The sequence below is a fragment of the Lactuca virosa genome, chromosome 2 (assembly GCF_052849685.1).
Source record: "Lactuca virosa cultivar CGN04683 chromosome 2, Lactuca_virosa_CGN04683_v6, whole genome shotgun sequence".
In the NCBI taxonomy this organism is placed as follows: domain Eukaryota; kingdom Viridiplantae; phylum Streptophyta; class Magnoliopsida; order Asterales; family Asteraceae; genus Lactuca; species Lactuca virosa.
The window spans coordinates 309,597,872-309,606,757 of NC_136427.1; the positions used below are offsets into that span (position 1 = coordinate 309,597,872).

Genomic DNA, 8,886 nt, shown 5'->3' on the forward strand with positions numbered 1-8,886 from the left:
AGTATGCTTATTTAATGACTTTTTTTTAAAAAAAAAAGATAAAACTAAACGGGTTTGAATTTTGAAGCGAAAAACTATAAATAAGGGAGTTAAATTATGGACAATATTAATTAGGGTTAATGATGACATAGATTGTCAAAAGATGTCTTAAAGGAGATGCATGCTTCAGTTTGTAGAGATTTGTCTGAAGCCAAAACAGAGGTGTGATAATTAAAGATGCAAGGAAGAGGCAATACGCAAATTCTAAGAATACATGAGCAAAAAGGAACCACCTTATGGTGCTACATTCTGTTATGAACACACAAAACATCAATTGAAGCACAACCATTGACATGAGGATGAAGAGTATTAGAAAATTATTGTTTAAGAGAGAAAAATAGAGGAGAAAGATGGGGGCGGCTATTCATGTTTTTTGGTCAGATTTATGGAGAAATTGATATCTTATATATAAATAGAATGATATGATTTAATCGATAACATAATTGCTGATTTTAAAGATTCTATAATTAAATGTAATTTTGCTCGAATAGTGAAATATATTTTAGAAAGTATGGATAGATTCTATAATTAAAGATTTTATAATTAAATGTAATTGTGTTTGAAATGTAATTGCTAAATTTAAAGATTTTATAATTAAATGTTTGAATTATATTTTGGGAAGATGATGTCAGCAATTTGATCTAATGGTGGAAATCATAGAATTTAAATACAATCAAGGGCCCTGATTGTTTCATTGATGAATTAAGGGTTCTCTTTTAATAAATGGTGGAATTATAGTATGAAAGCAGATTAATTTCCCATAAATGGTGGAACCTAGAGCAATGTTTCGTAGTATAAATAGGTACCATAGGAACACCCAAACTCAACCATCATCAGTTCACAAAATTGTATCGCATTTATTTGTTTATCATCAGTATTCGGTAGGAGTTCGTAGCTTTTATCTAGTTCACAAAAAAATTTTATCGATGGATTTTCTGAATTTTGTCAAGAGTTTTGTGGTCTATGTAGTTATCTTCGCATTCTCTGTTCAAGAGACTCTAGGTAAATACAATATATCTTGTTGAAGCTTTATTTTCCATAAAGATCGTTAATGATACGAACAATAAATAAAGTATGAAAATTTGTATGTAGGAAGCATTGCATGTGAGAATTTGAACAAGGACTAATGTGCATTTGCCGTATCATCTAGTGGAAAGCGATGTGTGCTTGAGAAGAATGTCCGAAGGAGCGGGGAGGAGGTGTTTGTTTGCAGTACCTCACAAATAGATACTAATAAGTTAGCAAGTTGGATAGAAACTGATGAATGCCTAGATGCATGTGGGCTTGACCGTAACATCCTAGGGATCTCCTCCGACTCCCTTCTTGAGTCTCGGTTCATGCAAAAACTTTGCTCAACTCAATGTCACAATGGTTGTCCGAATATTGTTGATCTATACAATAATCTTGCCGTTGGCGAAGGTAACACCTCTTTATTGTTTTTTCGTATAAGTGTTATAGAAAGAAATATTGTCCGCATAAATTATGTTTAAAAATATGTGAGAAAATCATGATATAACTGATTAAGATGAAAAGACGTAGACAAATTTGTACGTAAATTAAGACTTGATTGGCGAAGTCTTATTTTCCATACTTTCTCTATAGTGGGTTGTTGTTTCTACATTCAACAAAAATAAGGCTCATATATAGCTTGCCGTAAAGTTCTAGCACTATGAACCAATAATATTGATTTTATTAATGTTGACTCTATTTTGATCAACTTTGTATTTCTATTTGTTTTATTTAAAGGTGTATATTTACCGAGTTTATGTCAAGCACAAGGAAATAGCAAACGAAGAGGGATGAGCGAGATAAGGAGCTCGGGCTATGTTGGCGCACCTGGACCCATGGTGCCTGTGAAATTCATGGTTGATGGTTCCCTGGCAATGGCCCCGTCCCCTTCTGATTCCTGTTAGTTGAGTTTGCCTTGTTTTTAGCTGTGTGATATCTATCTATGTATTGTCCAATTGTTTTCGAATAAGGATGCATCATCCAAGAATTAAGTTTTGTAATTTCATCGTGTATAGTTGACTTTGCCTTGTTTCTCGTAGGGGTGTGTATGGGGCGGTTTGGTTCGGTTATTGGTTAAAACCGAACCATAACCATTGTGATTGCTTAATGCATTTTGGTAGCCATTGGGTATGGTTAATATTGGTTATGGTTAATTGTTTTTATCGGTTAACTGTTTTGGTTAATGGTTAATATTGGTTAACCATAATGTTCAAAATAATTAAATGGCAAAATTATATTGACATAAAAAATGAAATAAGAATAGCAAAAAGTCCTCGACGCTAATGTTTGTAACCAAGATTTTAGTAATAGAATAAAATGTGTACCTTTAATACTTAGAGTGATATAACACATAGTCACATTCAAAATCAAAAACATTCAATAGAAATATAAAACATTAAAAAAATTGACATTAATAATTTCATATATTGATAATTGATATTAATATTAAAATAAAGTCAAGCATTCATACACGTTCAATGCGATTAAATCAAAAACTATACAATAAAAGAGCCAAATATCCATATTATGTGTTATCTGGATAAAAAAAAAGTCAATCACTCATATACATTCAATATGATTAAGTCAAAAACAGTAAATAAAAAAAACCAAAAAAAAATTCAAAAAATACATTCTTAATATATCACAGAGTCAAGAAGAACCAAAAACTTAACTTACCTAGAAGTCTTGATTAACGGTGTGATAAGCCTTGAATTAGGATTATGAGTGTGAAGATTAAACTAATTGTGAATAATGTTTAGAGTAAACGGTATGGAGAGATTTATGCCGACGGTAATCCTACGTGGAAGGTGTTACTGGCGGTAAACACCACCCATGATCACTTTTTACCGGCGGTAATATACCACGGGTATGTTTCCATCGTTTTGTTTACCGATCATATAGAAGATATGGCCTTTGTTTACCCACCGCTTGCTTCCATCATTGAGTTATTTGAAACAAATATATATTGATTAATATGCTGATTTGAAACAAATATATATATATATATATATATATATATATATATATATATATATATATATATATATATATATATATATACTAGCCGTTTACCCGCGCCAAGCGACGGGTGTAATTAGTTTTTCTTAGAAATTAGTTTCTAGAGGCGATTAGGTCTTTTGCGCAAATAGTTTACTACATCTAAATAATTATAAATAAGAGTAATGCTAGTAAAAACGAAATCAATAAGAATTACAAATGAAAAGTTGGGATTTTTACAAATGTACATGGACACATGATTGATTTTGCATTATCAATCGTGTAACACTTTCTATACATCACATTTAATGTATAGACTTCACTGCCTTTGAAATGTTTGTCGGGTTTCACTATTACTTTTGAATTGTTCCGGAGATAGTGTACTTCAACCGATTATTTTATTTTTCGTATGCATCAAATAGGCTTTCAATGAAAATGAAGAATTGTTTCGTGTCTACAAACGACAAATAGTTTCATTTCAGAAAAATAAAAACTAATTACCTTCCACAATATAGCCATAAATTTCGCAGTGGCACCCATAGCGGTGGATGATAGAAAATCAGTGATTATGCCTTTTTGAAATTTTTATCGAGAGGGGAAAGGGGGTTGTCTACAATAATGATAATAATAGCGGTAACAATACTTATTTAAAAATAAGAGCAAGTTAATAATAATTTGACTTTGATTAAGACACTATTTAATTTAATTTATTTTATTTATTTATTTATTTTATCTTTTGCTATGAAAAACATTGAAAGAAAGGTTCATGTTTTTGTCACGGATGTTTACCAAATTTTTTTTTTTGTATTTTATAAGAGTATGCTTATTAAGTTTAAACTTTCTATTGGGTTGATATCTACTCGATTTGTCAATTTTCAATTAACATCAACTATTTTAATATTGGTATACCAAAACCGGTTCTTGATCAGTAAATTGATGAGATTTATTATTTTAGTTTTGTCGGTATAAAACAATAAGTGAAATTCAGGTGGAAATAATTAACTTAATTGATGAGACATGACTTTTATTTAGTTTGACGTTGCAACAAAAATACATGTATCAATTATTTTCGTTCCTTAAAAAATAGCATTGTTTGAATATTATTACTTTTAGCATTATTGAATGGAAGACATACTTTTTACTCAATAGGCCAGTTGTGAACTTTTGATTGCTATTATAGTTGCTTCAAGAAATCAGAACATGAAAGGCGAAATTATGATTACATATGTTATGAATTGATATTAGCATTATTAAAGAGGTTTTGTTTAATTCGTATAAAAAGTTACTTTCTTCCATAAGAATATGAAGCTAAATCCTAATATGCTCCATAAAATCCATAGGTGATTTTTAGCCTTAAACCAGAATAAGAAACCATACTAAGTATGGAATTTTATTTTCATTTTTAATGTTACAAGATTGTATTTTCACACGAACTAATAAACATTTTCATGCTAAAGATCATCCTCAAAACAAAGACCTTGATTTACAACATGTTAGAATAACAAATACCTACTTAAAAAATATGCCTAAAAGGAAAGACTAACCTCGTATAAGTAAGCCTGACCCACTGCAACTTTGGTTCATAAAGAACCTTCTTTAGAAACTGCAATTAATCAACGTATTAGAGTGGATAGTCTACATTAAGCTACTGATCTCACTTTGCTGGTGTAGATTTCTTGACACAAACATCATGGTTTAAACCATCCAATTCACACAACATGTAAGAAGATTGCCAATGGTATCCAACTTCAAGAAATTAGAGAGATTGTTGACTTCAAGACATTAGACAGAGGAAACATATCAAAAATAATAATGGTTGGGTTCATAGCAAACTTATTCCTTTAATACATGACCTCCAAAGTTGCCAAATAAAATCAGGATGTTTTTATTTGCAATTTTAGCTCAGAACAAACACTAACATTTTCTATTTGCGAATCACATCTAGACTATTCTAACCAAATGAAGAAGTATATCAAAATCTTATCAACTTTTAGAGTCAAAAAGTAGAATAAGATGCTTTTAGTCTCGCGACAGCTAGCATCAACATAAGGTGGAGACATGAGCTTGGATGGTGGAGGTGGGTAAATACAAACATCAATAGAAATTCAAAATAAAAAATATATATATCCAGAATCCTTCTCCATCTTAAAATCGGAGATATGTAAATGTAAAATAAAGAAACATTGTTCAAATGGGTAATTAGAGAATAAGGGTCAAACACACCCTTCTCTTATTTGAAGAAATAAAAAATTTCACTCCCTTCTCAGTAACCTAATGAACAACAAAGAGCAGAAAAAATAGTAATTAGTATATCCCACTAATGGACACAGGGAGAGAGAGCGAGTGCAACAAGAGTGTTTTACCTCTTTTGAGTGGAGATGGAGTAACATGCATGTTTGTGGACGAATTCAAATAGCTATTGGATGGGGCCGAGATATATGGGAAGGGGCGCAACAAACAAAGTTCAAATGTGGTTACCAGTGCTCACAAAAAACCCAACCGAACTTGTAATCCTGTAAAACCAAAAATTGTAAGTGTCAACACAAAAAACCATAGCCGGTTGTTGTAAATCCAAGAGCAAGGTGAGAGGAGGAAAATAAAAATGAAAAGTTCATCCGATTAATCGGCCGCCAGGGGTTTCGTCGGAGATGTAAGCATCACTATTTATGCTTCACAGAACCACGTATCCAGAACCTCGACTTCCATTTATCTACAAGAAAGTCTCGTTATTACATAAAATCAAAGGAAAACCAGAATAAATGGGAAGACACGAAACCTAAAAATCAAACAAACGACCGATGATAGAGTGATGACGTTTAAGGCGAATGGTAGTACCTGTAAATGTTGGTTAGGGTGAATACACACATGAACAGAAATAAACACACACAGAGGCGGAGAGAGAGAGAGAGAGAGAGAGAGAGAGAGAGAGAGAGAGAGAGGGTGCTGACCATGGTGGCTCTTTAGATGTTAAGGCGACGTAATTGAGCTGTGTTGGTGGTGGAGTGTGGTTAGGGTTTACGGAGAATAGGAAGCAAAATGATGGTGAGATGCTACATATAAGGGAATCAGGTGAGATGGGAGAGATAGGTGCCGATATTGGGGAAACTGAAATTCAAAAATCAAATATTGACCTAATAAGAAAATCACCGAAATATTGGGGATTTCAAGGAACTGGGTCAAACGACGGGAAGATATACATGGACTGATTTTCTCGGAGGTTTGAAACTTTCTTGTTTGCTTGTTTGACCGGATAAGATTCATAATCTTTTTAGTGCATAAAGTTGTTGTATGTGATGTTTTAAGGGTTGTACCTCTTAAAATTCAATATTTTAGGCTAAATGTTTATTAAGGTATAAAGATATATATATTGGCTTTGTTATTTGTACTATAAGCTTAATAGTTTGGACGTCTTAAATTTATTTTTAGAAATAGTAAGGTTTGTATAATAATATAGTAATATATATATATATATATATATATATATATATATATATATATATATATATATATGCATGAGATATTTATTTCATATTTATTTAATTTGGGTTTAATATTCTCTAAGAAATTTATAAGTTTTAATAAGTATGATTCAGAGACAAGACCAGTGATTGGTTGGATTAGCGTAAAACGCGCAGATAAGGACGTAGGTCGCGGTGCCGGACCACAATCATCGTCGGGACAATTTGCCTATGTTCATCGTTATTAAAACAAGTAAGTTTTCTTAAAGAATTTTAAAGCAAAATTATTTAAATATGAGTAAATTTTCACGCATACTATCTAAAAAACATATTCCTGGTAAAAATATCGATAATGAACAAGATTATGATAATCAAATAAATTCTATTGAAGAAACCGTTAATGGCATAGAACAAAGTTTGAATGATTGGACAATACCTAAAACAAATGTTAATACAATATATAGAATAGGAACTTTTGACTATTTTCAAGGTTATTCTATTAAACTGACAGAACAAACTTTGTCTATTGGTCAAAACCAACAAAATTTACATTTATTATCATCACGATCTATTCTAGAACATAGAATGAAATATAAATTTTTACATGTTGGTTTAGTCCAAATTGCTATCAAGCCTTTATTCAGACTTGGAATAGATGCCCCTATTCTCCTTATTTTAAGAGACAAGAGACATAAAGATTTTCAAAATTCTATTTTAGCTATGGCTGAAACAAATATTGCTAACGGACCTATTTATTTCAATTGTTATCCAAATTTTTCTGTAGGGTTATTTGATAAAAATATTTTAGATACTTTAGTGTTAACTGTAGAAACAAAAAATTTAGAATTTAAAGATGATACAAAGCCTTTAGCAATAATTTATCGTGTTTGTTACAAAACTATGACAACTACACTTGAACCGAAAACACGTTTATCGAGTCCTAAAAATGAAACAATTATTTTTGAAGCAAATACTAACCATACCAAAGTTCACACACCAAAAAGGTTAAAATGGTCTGATATAACTCAATCATGTAACTGGAATTTACAAAATGTTATCGATCCAAAACCACTAGACTCTTCAAAACAAATCTCAAATATTATAGAATATAATGATGGTTCAGTAGATATAAATTTTTCTTCCTTAAAAATTTCATCATCCAGATTATCGACTTCTTTTATCCCGGAGACAAGTTCTTCAAAATCTCCGATATCAAAGTCAAGATCTTTAAAACTAAAAACTGTTGACTATATTAATTCTATTCCCAAACCATTATATCAAGATGACCAAAATAGTGAAAATAGTTTTCCTAGTCCTACTAAATCAGATTTTATTGATGACTCCAAAATTTTAAACAACAAATATGAGTTCTAAAGTACAAATTAATTGTTCAAAAAATAATAAGTTTTGGGCTAATATGTTAAAAAGACATTGGAAGATAAATTCTAATATATGCAAAACCATTCAACGTTTAGAAGAAACTAGAATTCATGAAGATTATAATTTATACAAAATACTTCCATATACTAATGAATATAATAAACAAATAGAAAAAATTTCTAGGCTAACAATAAGAATAAAAAAATACGAAAAATCACGAAGTCATAATTTAGAATCAATAAAACATATTTCTTCAATCCTAACAAAAACAACCTGTTAAAATGAATTTCTCAAGTTTAGAATATCAAGTTGACTTTGATTACCTAAACAATATTGAGTATTACAAAGATTACAATAATAAAAAAAGAGTTTGGCACGAAGAAAATTTTTCATACTACTTAAGATTTCTTCATTTAGGCCTTTGGGAAGATTATGTTTTATCAAATAAAATTCATTCTCCTTTTTTTCAATGGTGTGAGTTAATTTATGCCCCTAAACATAAAATAAATTACCCATTTAAAAATAATTCTATCACTCCCATTTTAGAGAAAAAATATAAAGATATTATTTCTAATAAAGAAATTATTGCTAATTTTCCACCAAAAGGAGAAATTATTATTAACGATATGTTTATTGCGACTCCTTTAGTTCAAGCCCCAAATCAATTAACTATGGAAAAGGGTCTTCAAAAAATTATTTACCAAAATAATTATGCAAACGAAACCTTATCTAGTATTACCGAGCATTTAGTTAAAATTGAAGAAAAAATTTTCAAAGACAAGAATGATAATAAGCAGGATATGGCAAGCACTAGCAATATAAGTTTTGTTCCTTGTCAAATTGATGGTAATTTTAATCTAGGAAATACGGATTTAATTAACGAATTAGAAAAAAGACTTTCAAAACTTCATATCTCAAACACTAACAGTATTAATACCCTTACAAATGATGAAGCTGAAAATAGTGATATTAATAGTGAAACAAATTTTGAAACCCTTGCTCC

General features: G+C 30.4%; 1 pseudogene across 1 annotated transcript; it reads left to right on the forward strand.

The window, feature by feature from the left end:
* Positions 1 to 965: 965 nt before the first annotated feature.
* Positions 966 to 2,163, forward strand: LOC145158770 (uncharacterized; annotated as a pseudogene). Its single transcript, XR_013737291.1, has 3 exons — positions 966 to 1,041; positions 1,132 to 1,458; positions 1,786 to 2,163. The product of XR_013737291.1 is annotated as an uncharacterized LOC145158770 (transcript).
* Positions 2,164 to 8,886: the final 6,723 nt, after the last annotated feature.